Below are 21,758 nucleotides of genomic sequence, written 5' to 3' on the forward strand. Positions count from 1 at the left end.
GGCTTTATTCTATAAGCCACAGGGAGCCATTAAAAGCCTCACTAATTAGAAATAGCTGTAGAATGAGGGGCGCCTGGGTGGCTCAGTCAGTTAAGCATCCGACTTCGGCTCAGGTTATGATCTCCCGGTTCGTGGGTTCCAGCCCCGCGTCAGGCTCTGTGCTGACAGCTCAGAGCCTGGAGCCTGTTTCGGATTCTGTATCTCCCTCTCTCCCTGCTCCTCCCCTGCTTGTGCGTGCTCGCTCTCTCTCTCTCTCTCTCTCTCTCTCTCAAAAATAAACAAACATCCAAAAAAATTTATATATAGCTATAGGCTGAGATCTCATGAGTGGCGAATATTAAACAGAATCACTTGGCCTTTCTTCACCAAGATCTCTACAGTTTGCCCATACAAAAGCAAGTGTAGATGTCTCCAGAATGTCTCTGTCATGCAAGGTTGTACCAGGACATGCCTATTTAATCCCCTGCTCTAAAACGATTTACGTTATAGGAAGGTTTTCTTACAGTGGTTTCACACCCTTTTTGAGGAGAGAGAAAAATTGTAGGTTACTACCTGCTTGACACATAAGCAGTAAGCAACCAAATATGCAAACGTAGGATAATGCCCCCTTGGGCTGACCTCCAGCCCTGGGGACTTCATGACTCTCCTGATGTGGAGAATGCAGTTTCTCACATAAAGCCTAATGGGTAGCTATTCATATAACACATACGTTACATGTTCATAGAACATATATATTACATGGTCATATAACATACGTGTTGTACGTTCATATGACATGTCCCATGTTCATATGACATACGCGTTCTACGTTCATGAGACGTAACGGCTATAAATTATGCTGATTACAAGAATAGACAAAATGGTAAAACCTAGATTACTATTATGAATTATATCCAAAAACTATACCTATATCCCAAAACAATAACTATATGCAAAAATAACTGCTAGGTGTACCTCAGGGTCACGAGGCCAAGAATAAATAGCCAAGTCCCATCTGCTCCTCTTCATACATTTTCAACTTACTCTCCCTGTCGCTCTCCCAGGCGTACATTCTTGGTTCCTCAAAGTCTGTCCTTGGGCCAGTGGCTTGTCATTGTTTTGGAACAAGAAATCTTGTATCAGTAGAGACTGCCTCCAGTTGCAAATAACAGAGGCCCCCGTTCAGACCACCTTCCAGGTCTTGAGAAGTCCCGGCTGGTACAATTTGAACATCCCGCTGGAGGGCAGTCGTGGCTGATGGATCCCTGGCCAGGAATGTCACCAGGGCCCAGAGTCTTTCCACTTTGCTCCAATACTTCATACTAAGTCTGCTCCAGCCCCTGACACGATCACAGGGAGATCGTCCCACATGAACCTTGTTCACAACCATTGAAAGGAGAGTTTGCCCCTGACAAATGGTTCACGAGTTTCTGTTTTTCTGGAAGGGGCCATCCTGCACCAATCCCTACAGTCAGGGAAATGCCATGGTGGATGCTTGAGGTCTGGATTACCGGCATCCATCCATGTAGGAGTGTAGGAACCCCATGTAGGAGTGGTCCTCCACAAGGGGGGAAAGAAAAGAATGTTGGTGGGGACGTTACATGCAACTTACGTACATACATACATACATACATTACGGGCCTCTGAGAATCTGATGAAAGCATGTGTTGTCTCTCTACATGTCAATTTTGCATTAGATTTTTAGGGGATTCACTCACCTCCTAAAGACTGTCATTCTTTATCTCAGAAAAATTACATCTCTTCCAGAGCAGAGATGCATCTTTCTCTTAGATTTTCGCGTTCTCCTGTACTCTGTATCCATTCTGGAAGCGCACCATCTAACACTGGAGGTCAGTCGTGGTTTTTATTTGCTGTTTCATAATTTTTACGGATGACCCGGAGACAGGTCAAGTAATAAGATGTGAGCGATTAATTGCAAACATCCAATTCATTCTTTAAATCCATCACCCAAGGTTTTTTTCCACTGGGAAAGAAAGGGAAAATGTGTTCCCCCCTGCCCTGTGCCCCACCTGTTTTATTTTCTACCACATCTTTCCTGATGCTATCCCAACATCAGCTGCAATGAATCTTTCCACAGACTGGTAGGAACCAAGAGTAAGGTAATCGGCCAGACCTATCAGAACAGCCTCACACAGTGGGATCCGGGTGAGCCTTTTCAGTGAGAACTCTTCTCCAAACTGGAAAACATGAGCAAGCCGTGCTGTGGACAGCCATCTTACTTTGAAATTTGAAAAGAAAGGGTTTGCCAGGAACACCAGGCGGGTCTCGCAGCTCTTCTGCCTGGAAGAAGCCGAGGACCTGACCTCTGGAGAGCCCCTTGTGCATTGTCTGTCCGTGTGCTTATCGGTAAACCCTGCTTTAAAAGTAATAAAAGAAGACCCTGGCAAAGTTTGCATGGTGTTGCCTCACTCCCCGTGTTCGCCTTGAAGACCCTTCTCTAAAGAAGAGACCAGAGAGGATTTGACGGATTGCCAAGCCCATCCGTGGCCACCGGCCAAGTGGAGTTGGGGGGTCATATTTCCCAGCTCTCTGCAACCCAGGCTGTAGGTCTGGTTCTCAATCTGGACAGCCGTCAAATGGCACCAGATAACTAAATGTTCATTTTCCTTTTCTGTTTACCTTAACGATCAGCTCAAAAGTTTTTTAAAAGGCAGCCGTGGTATGGTTCCTGCTTGTTCCACACAGAATTGTTCTGCAGGTGTGGCCTCAACTTGAACAATTTTTGCACACTTGTTCTCAAATGGCTGATTTGAAAACCCACTGTTTGCACTCACTTCCTGCTGAAGAGTATGGGTTAATTTTTTTTTTTTTTTTTTTTTTTTGATGAAGCAGACATTTTTTTCAAGACCTACTTTAAGATACTTAGCCTGACTACTTGGGCCACAGGAAACAAAGTTGTTAGTGTCCATACAGGATTATGGAAAATGGGATTCTAGTTCCAAATCCAAAGCGACTCAGCTAGTGGGTGGAGACCTGACACAGGTTAGTGACCGAGGAGGGCCCAGCGGAACCCGCTGCACATCCAGCCCTGGCTAAGTGTGGGCCTCAGCCTCAGAGGGCAATGTTGACCGCCTGTCCTGCGGTGCCCTGTGACTTAGATGCCGTCTCTGCCCTGAGAGAGAAGACACTGGGCCCCAGCACTTCTGCACACAGAGCTGGGAAAAGGCCTTGACTCACAAATGGTAAGAATGGTAACGCTTCCTCTCCACACACGGGGAGGAAGCGTTAGACCCCATGCTACCTCCTAGTTCCAACACGTCCGTTGGGAAAGGAAAGGGAGCTCAAATGACTTTTTTCGGGGGCTTTGAGTCTACCTAGGACTTAACTGATAATACTATGTTCTCCATGTGGGAGGAGGTGGAAGAAACAGGAAAATACTTCCAAATGTTGGTTGTGGCCTGGCTGGATTCCAGAGTACTGGCGATCGTGGGTTCACTCACCCCTTCATAACATCTTCCTTGCGCACACCCCGACCTTGTTCCAGAATGGACTTTAAGCAGCTCAAAAACATGAATCGAGTGTTACAGTGTAAAAGGTAATTTGTTGAAGGCCTGTAACTCTCTCCATGGGCTGGGCCGAACTTTGAGTGACTCACCCCTGGTCTGAAGTCCTATAAACAAATCCCCTAGGCTGAGATCTGCAAATTTTCCTCTATGTAATTCTCATAAAGAGAGTTTATTGTATTCCCCACCAATCGGGCCGTGCATTTTCCCAGGGAGACAGTACAATGCAGGCACCTGTATGGGCCATCAGACTCCTGTGAACTCTGGGGGGGAACACAGAGGTCAGGCTATGCCAGGCACCTTGATCCCTCATTATCTTTAATTAGTGTTTAGGAGGTTAATCGGGAGTGAAGCTTCTCTTTTGTTACTTCAACAATTGAGTCAAGGGGGCACTATGGCCAAATTCGAATTGTTTGGGTTCTTATTTGAATTTGTAAAGTCAGAGGTTTATTGCCCAGACCCGTGCCTTGGAGAGGTGCTGGAAGAGAAACAAGGGTACAGGAACAGTTATTTTTATTGTAATTAATTTGCAGCTTAATAGACCTACTAGAAAGTTTGCTATTTGAAAAGAAAATAACATTCATGAGCGTTCTCAGTGGTTTCAGACTTGACCCAAATCTTCTTAAGCTCAAATAGGCAAATTTGCTTCATTTTACATATAAAGGCACGCTCACATTCAAGGAATTTAATTGATTAAAATACTATTAAGTCATTACGCCCATGTCTCCCCTTCCTGTAGTAGATGCTCTGTCAAATCACATTTTCAATATTTTCATGGTAGAGCTAACTTCACTCTCAGGAAATTGTATTTCAGCCCAATAGGCTTCGTTGTTCACAAAGTGTCCTTAATCCTGGTTTAAATTTTCCTCTGCTTCTCTCCACCCTGTGCTGTTTCTCTGCAGTTATTATCCATAAGCATCAAGCACTTTAAAAATAATCGTTGCCTTTTTATAAATACTCTTTTCACCCTCCCACGTTCTTTTCTTCCTTCCTTTGCCGCATTCACATACTTGCCCCTTGTTGCAAGTTAAACTGAGGCAAGTTAAGAATTGCAAGAGTCTCCATGAGCAACAATCAAATAGAATCAGAAGCAACAGACCAGAAGTGGCTAGGAGCTCTCTGCTAGGAGGAAGGAGCTCAGGGAGAGAGTTCATAGAGAAAAAGCAACAGCAAATGAAGGAGATTATTGATTGGCTATCACTTGAAGCCTGGTCAGGTTTGTGATTGGTTGTCCTTAGGCGTCGGTTTCATAACCATGAGGTATTTACAAGCTTGGATTTTGGTTCGCCTATGTGCGCCACCGTGGCATTAAAACCGCATCGGTCTGAGGGCTTCCTTGTTTAATTAATTTAACACCCTTAAATGAAGGCCATTGTTTTCAAGCTTCACGGGAGGGTGAACTTTGGACCTGCGCTGAAGTGCACGGTTTCCATTGCACAAGAAAGCAACCCTTAGCCAATCTGTACGCCTGCCTGAGAAAGGTCGGCCCTTCTTTGGCAAAGTTAGAAGGTAGGCTTGGTAGTCCTGTGGCCCTGGAAACTCTCTTCTTCACAAAGAAGCTCCGTGTGATGAGACCCTGGGAGGTCACACCAGCTCCTCCCTTCCTCCAGGACGAGGATGTGCTTGCTCAGCCTTTGGAAGGAGGAAGACGAAGGGCCCCGTGGGCTTGCCATCCCTTCATTTCTTCAATCCTTCCACGTGTAGCCCTTGAGTATCTTCCTTGTACTCGGCACTGCTTTTGGTGCTGGGCATATAACCGTGAATGAAAAACATCGAACTGACCCTCCTAGAACGTACCTTCTGGTGGGGAACAGAAAGGAAACACAAACTCTGTGGTGAAAAGTGAGATAAAGCAAACTAAACCAAGGTACAGATTTGGAGAGAGAGGAGGCGGGGAGGTTATACAGCAAGCCGCTCTATGGAGAGAGCCACCCACCGTGGGAAGAACATCCCAGACAGCCAGCCAAGTGCAAAGACCCTGATGTGGGAAACTAGTTAGTGTTCCCGGAATCGCGAGAAAGGCCATGTGGCTGGAGCGGAGGGGGGGAGGGGGAGCCTAGTAGGGGATTGGGTTTGAGAGGAAGCCAGGGTTTTGCATTTAGCGTTTGATTTTGAGCAGGGAGATGGCATGGTCCAGTGGGTAGAAGTAGAACTTTAACAGAACTTGACTCCCGGAAAGCAGCATCTTCCCGACCAGCTTGGTGCTTCACCACGGAGTTGTTTTGCCTTGTCCTTTCCCAAATGCCCCGATCAGGAAATACACAGAGCCTAGACTATTCCTCACTCCATTACACCCGGGGCTTCTCAACCCACCGCCCAGCCTTTCACTGAGGCCACTCTGGGTCAGCCAGGTGCCCTGCTAATTTATCTGTTCCTAGCAGCCCCGTGACTCTGACCTGACCTTTTCATAGGCTCTCCGACTGGACCACGGCGCTCAGCCTTGTATAAGGGAAACCTCACTACCTCATTGCAAGTCGTGGAATGAGGTAATGGTTTCCATATGTGCTGGGGCTGTCATTCAAATCTGACTTCGCCTGCTCTGCTAATGAGGTCAGACGGCTCTGCCTGTGGTGGACAGCCTCTCCCGGGGGGGAGCGCGGCTCCAGGAGACGGATGACAGTCTCCCACCCCCTTTCAAGGAGCTCAGGGGGGCCACATTTCTTCCCACTGCAAAGAAACACAAAATAAAAGGCCGTGCATGCATTGTTTTGTTTGTTTAAACGTTTTATTTGGAGATAATTGCAGTTTCACATGTGGTTGTAAGAAATAATACAGAGAGCCCCCCTCCCCCCTGCCCCTCCCCCCGGTAGCCTTTGCTCACTTTCCCCCAAAGGTGACATCTTGCAAAACTATGCAACGGTGTCACGGCCAGGAAACTGACATTGATGCAGTCAAAATAGGAAACATTTTCATCAGCACCAGGATCCTCATGTTGTCTTTTTATAGTCATATCTACCTTCTACCCTCTCCTTAGCTCCTGGCAGCCATCAGTCCGTCCTCTATTTCCGTAATTTTGCCATTTCAAGAATGTTATGTAAATGAGTCATATCATGTGTAACTCTTGGGACCAAAAAAAGCTCCCTTTTTTCACTTAGCATAATTCTCTGGGGACTCATCCGGGTTCTTGCATATTAGCAATGGTTTCTTCCTCTTTCTCACTGAGTAGTATCTCATGGCTATGGCTGTACCACGCTTTGTTCAAACATTCACCTGCTGAAGGATATCTGGGTTTCCAGCTTGGGGCCATTATGAATAAAGCTCTGGAAAACATTTGTTTACAGGCTTTTATGTGACCATAAGTCCTCATTTCTCTGGGATAAATGTCCAGGAGTGCAACAGCTGGGTTTTTTAGCAGTTGCATATTTAGGTGGGTTATTTTTTTTTTTTCTTTTTAAAAACGAAAACCATTTCTTGGCTTCCATTCTGTGGGTAGGCAGTTTGGGCTACACATTAGCTCAGGTTTATCTGATTTTTTTTTTTTACATCAAATGCATAAACTTTACCTTTTTAAATTATATAATTTAGTGGTTTATTATTTTCACAGAGTTGTGATGTGTTTGGTTTTTTAAAGAAATGCCAAACTGTTCTTTCAGAGTGGCCACGGCATTTACATTTCCACGAGCAGTGTCTGAGCGATCCAGTCTTTCCACATCCGTGCCAGCACGTGCTGTCACTATTTTTTTTATGTTGGCCGTTGTGGTAAGTGTGTGGTAATAGCTCACTGTGGCTTTCATTTGCATTTCCCTAATTGCCAATGGTGCTGAGCCTCTTTTCACGTGCTCGTTTGCCACCTGTATGTCCTTTCTGACGAAATGTCTCTTCGTACCCTTTGCCCGTTTTCTTTTTTCTTTTTTTAATTTTTTTTTTTAACGTTTATTTATTTTTGAGACAGAGAGAGACACAGCATGAATGGGGGAGGGGCAGAGAGAGAGGGAGACACAGAATCGGAAACAGGCTCCAGGCTCTGAGCCATCAGCCCAGAGCCCGACGCGGCGCTCGAACTCACGGACCGCGAGATCGTGACCTGGCTGAAGTCGGACGCTTAACCGACTGCGCCACCCAGGCGCCCCCCCTTTGCCTGTTTTCTAATTGGATTCCTTGGGGTTTTCTTCTGTTGAGTTTCAGTAGTTCTTTATATATTCTAGACATTCATCCTTTATCAGATAGGCGGTCAACAAATGTTTTCTCCCACTCTGTAGCTTGTCCTTTCGGCCTCGGGAAGACAATCTTTCTCAGGGAGAAAAAAAAAGGGGTTTTAATTTTAATAAAGCCCAAATTAATTTTTCTTTATGGGTTTTGCTTTTGGTGTTAGGTGCAAGAACTCTTTGCCTAGTCCTCGATCCCAAATATACGGTTGTATTTTTTGTAGGGTTTTATAGTTTTGTATAGTTTTATAGTTGTATAGTTTTATATTTTACTCTTATGTGTGTGATTCATGTTGAGTTAATTTTTGCATAAGGAGACTTCTATAGAGGGTTTGTTTTTCTTTATGTATGCATGGTTGCTCCCGTATCATTTGTTGAAAAGAGTATCTTTCACCGAATTGCTTTTACACCTTTATCAAAAATCAGGTATATTTTTGTGGTCTTTTTCCTGGGTTCTCTATTCTAGTCTATTCTACTAATCTGTGTAGCTATCCCTCAACCAATGCCACACTGTCTTGATTACCATATCCTAGGTCTCGAAATGAAGTAGACTGATCCCTTCCATTTTATGCAAAATTGTTTTAGCTACTCTAGGTCCTTTGCTTTTCTGCACATTTTTTAGAGTAATCTTGTCTATACCTACAAAAAAATCTTGTTGGGATTTTGATAGGAATTGCATTCCTATAGATCAACTTGGTAAGCATTAATATTAAATCTAAATATCAATTTGGGAAGAATTAACATTTTTATTTTTATATATATTAATATTTATGTTGAGTGTTCCAATCCATGAAAATTACATGTCTCTCCAATTATTTAGATCTTTGTTTTGTCAACATTGTGTAATTTTCAGTATATAAGTCCTGTATATATTTTGCTAGATTTACACCTAAGTATTTCTTTTTTTTTTTGAACAAACATATATGCATCATATTTTTAATTTCAGGATTCACATGTCTATTTATAGTACATAGAAATACAATTGATTTCTGTGTGTTGGTCTCATAGCACGCAACCTTGCTGAACTCACTACTTCTGAGAGTTTGATATGTGTCTGTGTGTGTTTATATTTTCTTATCTATATTTATATTTCTTGGGATTTTCTAGACCATCACATCATCTGCAAATTGGAACATTTTTATTACTTCCTTTCTGATCCATATTCTTTTATTTCCTTTTCTTGCCATATTGCATTGGCTATAACTTTCAGCACTATTTGAATAAGAATGTGAGAATGGACAACCTTACCTTGCTTCCTATCTTAGGGGGAAAGTAGCAGTCTTTCATCATAAAGTATGGTGTTAGCTGTGGAGTTTTCATAGATGTTCTTTGTCAAGTTGGAGAAGATCCCCTTTATTCCTAATTTCCTAAGAGGTTTTGTTTTGTTTTTTAAATCATGAATGGGTGTTGAATCTTGTAAAATATTTTTTTCTGCAGCAACTGATATGATCATGTGCGGCTTTTTTCCTCTTTAGCTATTAATATGGTGGATTACATTGATTTTTATATATTGAACCAGTTTGCATCCCTGGAATAATGCCCACTTGTTCATGTTGTGTTATTCTTGTCATATATTGCTGAACTGAATTTACTAACATTTAGAAATTTTGCATCTATATTCATGCGAAATACTGGATTGTGGTTTTCTTTTTTCTTTGTTATATCTTTAAATGGTTTTGATATCAGGATAGTAAGTGAATTAGAAAGAGTCCCCTCCTCTTTGATTTTCTGGGAAAGATTGTGTAGAATTTTTTAAATAATTCTTTAAAAGTTTATTTTTATTTATTTTGAGAGAGAGATAGAAAGCAGGAGAGAGGCAGAGAGAGAGGGAGACAGAATCCCAAGCAGGCTCCAAGCTATCAGCACAGAGCCTAATGCAGGGCTTGAATTCACAAACTGTGAGGTCATGACCTGAGCCGAAATCAAGAGTTGGCCACTGAATTGATTGAGCCACCCAGGTGCCCCAAAGGTTTTGTAGAATTGATGTTAAGTTTTCTTTAAATATATTTGGTAGAATTCTCCAGTGAGAGTAGAATACAGCAGAATTCTCCATTTTGTCTTTTGTTTTCTGTTCTGGTTTTCATTTCTCTGTTTTGTTTTTCCTTCCTTCTTGTGGGTTATGTGAATGTTTTTTAGAATTCCATTTTGGGGGTGCCCAGGTGGCTCAGTTGCTTTGGCTGAGGTCATGATCTCACGGTTTGTGGATTCAAGCCCCACATTGGGCTCTGTGTTGACAGCTCAGAGCCTGGAGCCTGCTTCAGATTCTGTGTCTCCCTCTCTCTCTGTCCCTCCCCCATGCACACGTGCGCTCTCTCTCTCTCTCTCTCTCTCTCTCTCAAAATAAAGAAACATTAAAAAATAAAATAAATAGAATTCTATGTTGATTTATCTGTCATATTTTTGAATGTGTCTCACAGTATAGATTTTTTTACTAGTTGTTCGGGGTATTATATATATACATATATATATATACATATATATATTATATATATATTATACACACACACACACACACACACACACATAACTAGTCATAGTTTACTGGTGGTGTCATTTTACCAGTCTGAGTGAAGTACAGAAACGTTACCTCCTTTTACATTACTTTACCCACCCCCATTTATAATATGCTTTTCTTAAAAATTTTTCTCTGTATACATTTAGAACCACATCAGATAATGTATAATTTGTGCTTTAACTTAGTCAAATATAATTCGGGGAATTCAAGAGGAAAGGAAAAGCCCATTGTATTTACCCATATTTTTGCTTACCGTGTTCTTTCTTTTTCCCTGATGCCCCAAGATTTCTTTTTTTTATCATTTCCTTTTCATTTCTGAAATTTCCGTTAGCTATTCTTGTAGGGCAGTTCTGATGGTGACAAATTCTCTTAGTTGCTTCCATTTGAGAATGTCTTGACTTCTTCATTCCTGAAAGATATCTTCACTGAGTGGACAGTTCGTTCCTTTCAACACTTGAAAAATATGCCCCTTCTGGCCTCAGTAGTTTCTGGTGAGAAGCCCACTGTCATTCCAATTGGTTTTCCCCTACAGGTAAAGTAGCATTTACCTCGGGCTGCTTTTGAGATCTTTCCTTTGTCTGCAGTTTGAAGAAATTTGAAGAAAGAATTTAATATAATCTATCTTGGGCTGGATTTTTTGGGGCTTGTCATATTTAGAATTTGTGCAGCTTCTTGAATCTGTAGGTTTATGTCTGTCACTAAATGTGGGAAGTTTTCAGCCTTTATTTCTTTCAGTGCTTTTTCAACCCCATTCTCTTTCTCCTCTCCTTCTAGGACTCTGAAGACATGCATGTTACTTCTTTTATTCTCACAGGTCCCCGAGACTCCGTTAGTTTTTTCCTCAGTCTATTTGCCTCTGTTATTCAGACTCCATCATTGCCACTGTTCTGTCTCCCTGTTTACAAACTCTTTCTTCCGTCCCCTCCATCCCGCTCTTAAACCCATCCACTAAGTTTTTATTTATTACATTTTTAAGTTCTAACGTTTATAACCGGTTCTTCTTTTTTGAGGCTTTCTTCTTTTATTTTTCATTTGTTTTAAACATATTCCTAACTGCATGTCGAAGCATTTTTATTACGGCTGCTTTAATATCTTTGTCAGATGATACCACCGTCTCTGTCGTCTTGATGTTGCCATCAGTTGATTTTTTTTTTTTACATTCATTTTGACATCTTCCTGGTTCTTGGTATGACACGTCACTTTCAAATGAAATGTACGCGTCTTAAGTATTAAGTGTTCTGATGCTGGATCCTGCCAGGTAGAAGTACCCTAGACCCCCCACTCGACCTCTGTTGAAGCCTGCTGGGTGGGGATGGGAGTTCCTGCTGTCCGCATGACCTCCACTGACACTGCAAGGGATAGGTGAAGGGTGGGGAGGAGACAGGGAGTATGCCTTTGTTACTCCTGGGCAGGGATGAAAGTCCTGATTCTCTGTGAGGCTTCTTCTGACACAACCCCACTGAGGAGGAGAAAAAAATGCCTCCTTTCGCTAGGTGGGGCACAGAAGTTCATTCTTCTCATGTTGTCTCTGAAGATACCACAGGGGACCAGAGACCTCATTATCAGCTGACAAGGATGAAAGTCCCAGCTCCCTCCTTGATCTCCTCTGTTACCACCTCATAGGACATGCTGTTGCAGCCTCATAGGAGTGGAGGTCTAGGCTCCCCCCTTGGTCTTTGCTGGCATGGATGGGAGTGAAGCCACAGGTTTTTTCTGTGGTGTTGGGCTAGAGTAGCATGATCATGGTCTGAAAGTTCTTTTGTCTTGCTAGGCTGCCCCTTTCCTGCTCCTTTGACTAGAGAAAACAGGCTTTTTTCTGGGCTTTTTTGGTTGCACCCATGGGCATTTCTGGGTTGCCAGACTTTTTAGCTCCAAATATGGGATCTGTGAGGCCAGAAGGAAACTGAGATTTCTCATGCCCCGCGGTTCCTAGCTGGTCTTCCTTCCAATTTCATCCAAGTTGCTATTTCAGGTGAAAGGACAGTGGGGTTGCCAGCTCCTGGTTTCTTTCTTCTTGAACTTTCCTTCCCACTTCACTGATTTATTTATCACTCCAGTTAGCAGACACAGTGGAAAAGGATCACATGTAATCTGGTTTTGCTTTCAGATCTTTTCAGTGTCCCCTGCCCCTTTTGTTAAAGGCTTCCCAGGCAGCTTTGTCCTTCAGCATGGTTGGTTTACGTGCATCACCTGTGTTCTAACCCAGGTGGTTGTTGACAGACAGATTCCATCTATCTTGAGCCTGCAAATCTGCTGTTGCCTCTTGCAAACTTATTGCTTGATTTAGTGCTACACCTCCTTGGAGGACAAACTTTTCTTTTCGAGAGAAAATCACCCAATCCACATCACAGAAGAATGACATTTCGTCCAGTACCCCAAACAGTCCCCTGACCCCCACTTTCCAAAACTGTGGACAGAAGAAAATAAGCAACTTGTTAGTATAAGCCTTTCTTCCCTCCAGTTTCCGGTTGTGCTGGTCAGAGGAGACTTGAGACCAGAGAGGACAGGACAGATCTATCCTCTTATTTTTTTAATGGAATTTGTATTAAGTTAATTAACCTTGTGTCCTATCCTGTCCTCAGCCAGACTGTCTTTCAACTCTTGCATGTAATCTGAATTCTTTTTTTTTTTTTTCAACGTTTATTTATTTTTGGGACAGAGAGAGACAGAGCATGAACGGGGGAGGGGCAGAGAGAGAGGGAGACACAGAATCGGAAACAGGCTCCAGGCTCCGAGCCATCAGCCCAGAGCCCGACGCGGGGCTCGAACTCCCGGACCGCGAGATCGTGACCTGGCTGAAGTCGGACGCTCAACCGACTGCGCCACCCAGGCGCCCCCTGTAATCTGAATTCTTAACAAAATACAACGTCCTGTCTCTGTAAAGGACACGGAGTTGTTTTGTTAGGTTTTGTTTCTGGCAGTGTCATCTAGAATTTGGAGGGCGCTTTCCTCCTCTGGAGGAGAATTGGGATTCCATCATTTGTAGAGAACAATACAGAGGAATTCATCTCAGTTATTATTGGAAATCCCACCGCATCGTAGCCCAGTGTTGGGCATTGTGGACAGATGCAGAGACAAATAAGACCGCGAGAATAAGACAGACCAAATCAGTAAATACAGAGGACACATGCAATTTTTTGTATGTAACCGTGTCCTCTGTCCTCAGCCCTGAGTAGGTACTGTGAAAAACGCAGAGACAGTATAAGACTTGGTCCCTGAGAGAACAGACCCTCTGGTTGAACACTCAGAGGACGTGTTGGTGTTTCTAGGAATCACCCCTTATGGCGCCTTCTCACCCTGCCTGTTCTCCCTGGGTTTCTACAGGCTGAGGAATCCGAAGTGGCATCTCTGGCTTGAATCTCTCTAGACCCCAATATCTCATGGCCCCCTAACTGCTTCAAAGGCAACTCAAAGCCTGACATCCAAAATTGGACTCATTGTCTTTCCTACTAAACCCATTCTTCTCCTGCATTTCCAACTGGACGGTCAACAAGGAGTTAGCCATTGTTCAGGATGTAGCTTCAACGTTGATTCTTCTTGAAGCCTTCCTGAACTTTCTGCAAGTTATCACTCCTCAGTTTTAACGCTGTTGAGGCCCGTGCAATCTCCATTTTGGTACTCATCACCTTTGGCATGATATGTGTCTACCCAGAGAGATCACCTCAGAGACTGTGAGCTTCATAAGGACAGGGACAGTGTCATAGGCGGCTTTGTTTCCAGCACTGGATCTCACACACAACAGGTGCAGCATAATTGTCGAATGAAAAGAAGTCAAGTTTGAAAAGTGGAAAGTGTATGGTTTGGCAGCAAGGAAGAAGGAGAATAATTTACTACCATTTAATGGAACAGGCTTTACAAAGGTCTCCTTGCTCCAGGGTCGTAATTCCTATCTTACTGGAATCTTAGGCTAGAAAACCTATTTTGTTTTTATTCTTGTTATTTTCCCTCATTACACTGGTCTGTTTAACTAAGGCAAAGTTTTTGATCCTACAAAGGCCTAAGTAGGTCTGGAATGCACTTGAGCCTAAAAGGTTCTTAGCTTCTGATGTTCAGATTATAAGGCGTAAAATAAGTTACCAATTGAGGCTATGAAATCTCATTCTCTAGGGCGCCTTAAAAATAGGTTAGAGTTTCAGTAGTCTGATAGATTGGTAGATGTTTAGCCTTACCTGAAGGAAAAGGAACTTTGGACTAGCTGTTTTCTTGAAGAACCTGTCAGATTTATGTTTTGAATGTGGTCCAGCACTAATTTAAAAGTAAGTTTCTAAAAATACGTATTTGTTTTTGGCTTTGTACGTCCGCTGCAATTCCTAGCAGCTGTAACTACTGACAAGATCTAAAAACAGATTTGCAATTATTTGCTATATTCTCCATGTTCCGGCTCTTTGGCAGTTATGCATGGGTGATTTTTGCAGGAATAGCCTCCTGACAGAAATGTGGACATGAGTGAGGGTTTGTTATTCCCCAGCATAATGCTTCTCAGCTCCCCACTCCCTCCTAAACTGCTCAGTTTTTGAGACAGGAGCACACCTCCCCTTCTAGGATATGTCAGCTTCTAAACAGCGCCTGCCTATATGGAGTTGTGTGAGGTTGGGTTTCACCATCATTACTGGGGAGGCACCAAGAACGCACGCTCCGCTGGTAAATTTATGTTTACGTGTACCTCTCCTATCGGTAAGTCTCGGTCAGCGTGCGCGCTTCAGCGAGGACAGGACACCATCAAAGAACACACGTTGACTCCAGGATCCCCCACTGTGGGAGAAGTAAAATGTGAAGATTGCATGATTACCAACAGCTCAGGCAGTGGGAGGGAATTTACTCCAATTCAGGACCCATTCCCTCTCCTTTTTAACTGAAATTTCTTTTTTTTTTTTTTAAGGTGTGATGAAATTCACACAGTGTGAAATTTACCATTTTAAAGTGTACAATTCAGTGGCATTTAGGACATTTACAGTGTTGTGCAACCATCACCACTGTCTACTTCTAAAATGCTTCCACCTCCCCAAAGGAAACCTTATGTGGTTTAAGCAGTCATTCCCCGTTTCGCTCCCCTGCCTACCCACCCGATACTCTCCGGCAACCACTACTCTACTTTCTGTTTACATACTGGTCTATTCTGGATCTCATATAGTCATGCAATACATGGCCTTGTGGGCTTGACTTCTTTCAATTACCATAATGTCTTCAAGCCTTATCCCTGTGGCAGTATGTCCCTCAGCACTCGATTCCCTTTCGTGGCTGAGTAATAGTCCGCTGTATGGAATATACAACGTTTTGTTTCCATTCATCAGTTGATAGACATCTGGATTGTTTCCATCTTTTGGCTGTTGTGAATAATGCTGCTGTAGATATGGGTGTACAGGTATCTGTTTAAGACCATTTCCATTTCCTTTTTTTGAAAGTATATGTTGGAGTGGAATGGCTGTGTGATGCAGTCTTCTGTGTGGAACTTCAGTGGCTGCACCATTTTATAACCTCACCAGTAACGTGCTAGGGTTCCAACTTCTCCACACCCTCTCCAAAACATGGTACTTTCTGTTTGTTTGTTTGCTTGCTTGCTTGTTTTATAATTATAGCCATCCTAGTAGATATTAAGTGCTATCCCTTTGTGGTTTTGACTGTATTTCCCTAATGACTAATGATGTTGAGTATCTTTTCATACATATGCTTTTGGCCATTGTGTTTAGTCTTTGGATAAATGTCTTTTTAAGTCCTTTGCCCATTTTGTAACTGGGTTGTTTGTCTTTTTTGTTGTTGAGTTTTGGGGATTATTGATATATTCTGGATACTAGACCCTCATCAGATGTGTGATTTGCAAATACTCTCTCTCATTTGGGGTTGCCTTTTGACTTTCTTGATAATGTCCTTTGATGACCAAAAAGATTTTAATTTTGATGAAGTCCAATTTATTTTTCCTTTGTTGCCTGTGCTTTGGGTTCATATCTATGAAACCATTGCCAAATCCCAGGTCATAAAGATTTACTCTTTTGTTTTCTTTAAGGAATATATATATAGTTTTCACTCTTATATTTAAGTCTTTGATCCGTTTTTAGTTTACTTTTGTGTATGATTGCAGGTAAGGGCCCAACTTCATCCTTTTGATGTAGAAATTCAGTTGTTCTGTTAGAACATTTGCTGGACAGACTATTCTTTCCTCATTAAATGGTCTTGGTAACTTAGCCAAAAATCTAGGCTCTTAATTACATCACACTGATTTATGTGTCTATCTCTATGCCAGTGCCACACTGTTTTTATTACCATAGCTTTAAAATTTTTTTATGTTTTATTTATTTTTGAGAGAGAGACAGAGACAGAGCATGAGTGGGGGAGGGGCAGAGAGAGAGACACGCACACAGAATCTGAAACAGGCTCCAGGCTCTGAGCTGTCAGCACAGAGCACAACACGGGGCTTGAACTCGGAAACGAGCTCATGACCTAGGCTGAAGTCGGACGCTTAACCAACTGAGCCACCCTGGCACCCCACCATAGCTTTATGTTAAGTTTTAAAATCAGGAAGTGTGAGTCCCATAATTTTTTTTTCAAGATTATTTTGGCAATTTGGGGTCCCTGTGGATCTTAGGACAATTTTTTCCATTTCTGCAAAAAAGACTGTTGGAATTTTGCCTGTTTTGATTAGAATTTCCAACAAATTCATCAGATAGAAGTGGTGAATGCAGGCTTCCTTTGTTTTGTTCCCGGTCATAGAGAGATGGGTTTCAGTCTTTCACCATTGAATATGATGTTAGCTGTGGGTTTTTCATAAATGAAAAGGATTTTATGTGTTGTGTTGAGGAATTTCCCTTCTATTCTCAGTTGCTGAGTAATTTTATTATGAAAGGGTGTTGGTTTTGTCACGTGCTCTGTCTGCACCAATTGAGATGATCACATGATATTTTTCCTTCATTGTATTAATGTATGGTATATTGATTGATTTTTGTATGTTGAACCAGCCTTGCATTCCTGGGATAAATCCCATTTGATCATGGTGTGTAATCCTTTTATTACACTACTGGATTTAGTCTGCCAGAGTTTTCTTGAAGATTCTCTCCCCTTTTTTAAACCAAGATCTCATAGATATAAATTGTCTTTCCTTGTACTAATTTGTACTTCGTTTTTCTTTTCTTCCCATTATTCAAAATTAACCAAATATTTGGTTGTGTTTCCTTCACCTTTTTTCCAACGTCTTTGTGAGTATATAGCTTCCAAAATATGCGTAGATGATAGAATACCATAAAGGGCAAATGTTATTATCATCCCTTTCTATCTTGAGTTTTTTCAGCATTATTGTTCAGCATTTTTTTAGGTTTATTTATTTATGTGAGAGAGACAGAGACAGTGTGGGTGGGGAACGGGCAGAGAGAGAGGGAGAGGGAAGCAAGCTCCATGCTGCCAACACAGAGCCTGATGTGGGGCTCCAGCCCACAAAACTGTGAGATCATGACCTGAGCCAAAACCAAGAGTCGGACGCTTAACCAACTGAGCCACCCAGGTGCCCTTTCCTGAGAAGTGTTAATAATTGTCAGTAATAATGCTTTTTTCTTCTGCAAAGAAGAAAATGGGAAATGGGGAAAGTACTATTACTTGACATTTCAACTTTGGAGCACATAGAGAAGCCAGTGGTCAGACATCTCCACTAGAGTGTTTTATGAGCTCTCAGACCCTTTTCATCACCTAAACCTTTGTCGAATCTGCCACTTTAAGGGTCTCCAGAAAAGGTTGTTTCTGAGGATAGCGAAGCTTGAGAAAGAACAGTTCTGTGATCATGTTTTGTAGCCATAATGTTTTCCAGTAATTGGGTCAGGGGAATATAAATTATTCACAGAAACCAGATAAAGTCAATATGGTAGACTGAGCTGACTCAGGACTTTTCCAGATGCATAGAAATGCTCAGTGAAATATGAACAAAGAAAGGCTTTTAATACATAATCAACTTCAAATGGAACACAGAAACCTAGGTGCCAAAATGGAGAGACGCAAAAGCCAGTAGGCCAAGAGGGAGATAAAGCCGAAGAGGGGGTATCAGACTGCATAAAAGGCTCAGGGACTGAAGGTTCAGAGATTAATATAGGGAAAGGAGATAAAACCTCAGTCCCCAGTGAGATAGAACTCAATGCATAAAGCTACAGATTTTGTAGGGCTGCTATTTTAATGAAACAGAAACGAGAAACATTTTACTCACTAGATTGACAAAGCAGCAATGGGGAAGACAGAATTACCCACCAGAAACTGGAAGCCCATGCTTATGTATGAGGTCCAATTTTAGACTCTTCCCAATGCTATGGGAGCTAAGCTAAGATAATATAAAAATTGATGCAACCCACAGGACCCTGGCAGAGGCAAAAGAAAATCATTCTGAAGCATGACTTCATAACTAGAGCACACACAGTAAATGAACCCCAGTGACGGTGGGTCATGGAATACTGCAGACATTTATTGGCTCTCCACACCCCCAAGAACTGGATATGTAAGGAATGTCTGAACAAACCTATAAAATACTGGGGAAAGAAGATGTGGAAAGAGTAAAATAGTATGTGAGAACAGGTGGATCTAGAAGATAAATAAACTCTTGTAGACATGAGAAGGGTTCTAATTTCAATTAAAGCATGCCAGTCAGTTTAATGATAGTTCAGGTAAAACCAAAGAAAGAAAGGAAATGGAAAACGTAGAGGAGACGTAGAGATGTGGAAGATAGGCTTAGATATATAAGAAGATCCTGGATAAGAAAAAAACAGAGAACTGGGGACAGGCAGGACTCAAAGTGTTTTCCATACATGAAGATAAACTTCTGAGTTGTAGTGACTTTCCAGGTCTCAGCAGCTGAGCAGATCTAAAAACACATTTGGGCGCCCGGACGGCCCAGTCGGTTAAGCTTCGGACTCTTGATTTCGGCTCAGGTCATGATCTCCCAGTTCGTGAGTTCAAGCCCTGCATGGGGCTCTATGCTGTTGGTGTGGAGCCCGCTTGGGATGCACTCTCTCTCCCTCTCTGCCCCTCCCCCACTCACATGCTCTCTCGCGCTCTCTCAAAATAAAATATTTTGGAAAACACAAATCTACGTCTAGCCGTACTAAGTGTCGTAACAAAACTGCAGAACACCAAGGACAGAGTAATTATAAAAGTATCTAGAAGGAAAAAGACTATCTGCAAAGAACTGGTCCTCTAAATGAGTAGATAATTAAAAAGAATGTAAGAAAGGAGAAAGGGAGTGAAGAAAAATGTGATGCATGAGAAGCCGAAAATAAATGACACTCCTTAGATATATTTTAAAACATGATGAAGTGTTAGTTGTGATGCATATATACGTAAAACAAAAGTACGAAATAGAGATGGAAGACTATTTCTGATTTATTATAAGAGAGGGGGAATAATGGGGTCTGGGAGGAGGGCAACGGGCTTCGTATTTGAAATTTTATTCTTTTGTTCACATTTGAAGTAGGGGCACCTGGCTGGCTCAGTTGGAGGAGCATGTGACTCTTGGATCTCAGGGCGTGAGTTCGAGCCCCACATTGGGTGTGGAGATTACTAAAAAAATAAACAAACTTAAAAAAATTTTTTTGAAGTCATTCTCACAACCAGGACAGGACTTGGTGCAGGAGTGCAAATGAGGTACCACGTCTGTGGTATGTGAGTATGTGAAAGCCATAAGTCAAGCTAACAAATAGCCATATACCTTGATTAATATACCTTCATAAAGACTGTGGTGTTTTGTGATTCCCAGATTCTCTGGAGTTTTGGAGCCAGAAAGTCGTGGCATGGGAAAGAGTTTGCTGCCCTGTGCCCTCCCCCCACCCTCCCAACCCCAGCTTAAGGGGTCCCGCACTTAAGGGGGTTTACACGCATGAGTTTGGGCATCACCATCCATCCGATGCAAAAACCCACCCATTGGCCACCCGCAGACCCAGGAGTGTGAATGCTGCCTCTAAGGTCTTCTTTTAGGAGGATAGTTTGGCCTTGGGTGCCAGCTTGGAGAGGTGTCACTCAACAGGAACTTCTGGGGTCCCAAATACCTGGGGTGGAGGACAGGCGTGGACTCTGGGTGGACATGTCCCGCTGGCCCTCTGGACCCTTTACCACGTGGAAGGAAGGGCTGCAGGACACAGTGGGTCCCTCTAAAACAAGGGGTCAAGCGGTCAAGCAGAGGAGCTCCATTTCTAAAGCTGAGCAGGTGGGTGGACATTCACTGTACTAGTAGTCCCTATGTGTTTGGAGTGTCTTGTTATAAAGAGAGCGAGAAGAATGCACCATTTCACAAGGGAAAGAGGGACATCTGTCGAGCCCAAAGGCAGGGGCAGGAACACTGCCAGCAGAGCATCCTGTGACCTTTGTATTTGCTACAGCTGAGTCTGTTTCCTCACCTGCCCAGGGAGAGACCAGGACGTGTGACTTCCCACTTGCATGGTCCTGTGAAGTTCTCATTCGCCCCATCACTAGGCAGCACCTTCCACGGAGGAATCCTGGCCAGTGCTGGGTCACACAGGGAGGACGGCCCTTCATTTCCTTAAACTGGGAAAGCAGCGAGCACAGGGCGCCCCGGGCACACTCACAGTCTCCTCCTCGTGTATCCGCTCCTCTCTGCCTTGTCCGGGCTGTTGCTCAGCAGGGCCCAGTGAGATTAATTTGGCCCGTGGAAGAAAAGGCCATGAGAGAATGGAAAGCCGGTGCCAAGGGATAGAAAAGGTGTTTTTCCTCATCAGCCATCATGCATTTTGCCGAGCTTAGCTAGCCGAGGCTCACCTCCAACTGGTGATGAACAAACATCGTCCTTTCAACTGACGTAATCAGAAAGCGTTCTCTTCTGGAAACTCAAGTGCAAAAGGAACTTCAGCTCAGAGAACTACTGAGACTACCTTGGGTCCCGCTCCTCCTTCAAGGCCCTTGAGTTGCTGTGAGGTCGACTCCTGTCAGCAGACCATGGTCTTCAGGCTCGAGGCTCATAGACGTGGGATGGGGGGGATGTACTCGGACGGCCCGTGGCCGCAGCTCCTCAAACAACTTCTGTGCCCTTACATTCCCACAAACGGCAGATCGGGGCGTATTTGTTTGCTAGGGTTGCCGTCACAAAGTACCACAGACTGGGTGACTTAGCAGAAATTTGTTTTCTCGCTTCTGGAGGCCGGAAGTCCAAGATCAAGGTGTTGGCAGTGTTGGCTCCTTCTGAGGTCTCTCCCACTGGCTGGTAGATAGATGGCTGTCTTCCTTGTCTTCAGACGGTCTTCCTTCTGTGTGTCTGGGTCCTAATCTCCTCTCCTTAAGAGGACACCAGTCGTGTTGGATTAAGCCCACCCTAGCGACCTCATTTAACTTAATCGCCTCTTTACAGACCCTGTCTCCAAATACAGTCCCATTCCGAGATTACTGGGGGTTAGGATTGCAACGTAAGAATTTGGGGGATCGCAGTTCAGCCCATATCAGAGGGCATTGGCAAACTCCCACACACCAGGAACCTCCTGGGGCAAGCAAAGTGACCTCGTAATGGTGAGAAATCAAAGCCCTTTGGCCTACCTGGGCCACTTTGAAGCACCCCCTTCTGCTTTATCAGAATAAACAAAAGCTACCCCAGAGGACCGCTCCGTATTTCCTTATAGCGGTGGCAAC

General features: G+C 43.2%; 1 protein-coding gene across 1 annotated transcript in view; it reads left to right on the forward strand.

The window, feature by feature from the left end:
* The window catches only part of LOC124508018 (phospholipid-transporting ATPase IB), a 507,885-nt gene that overhangs the window by 479,377 nt on the left and 6,750 nt on the right, over positions 1 to 21,758 (forward strand). The window lies entirely within an intron of this gene.

Source organism: Lynx rufus, unplaced genomic scaffold (genome assembly GCF_022079265.1).
Source record: "Lynx rufus isolate CCGP_SWC_20201006 ecotype Redwood Valley unplaced genomic scaffold, mLynRuf1.p SCAF_1, whole genome shotgun sequence".
Classification (NCBI taxonomy): Eukaryota; Metazoa; Chordata; class Mammalia; order Carnivora; family Felidae; genus Lynx; species Lynx rufus.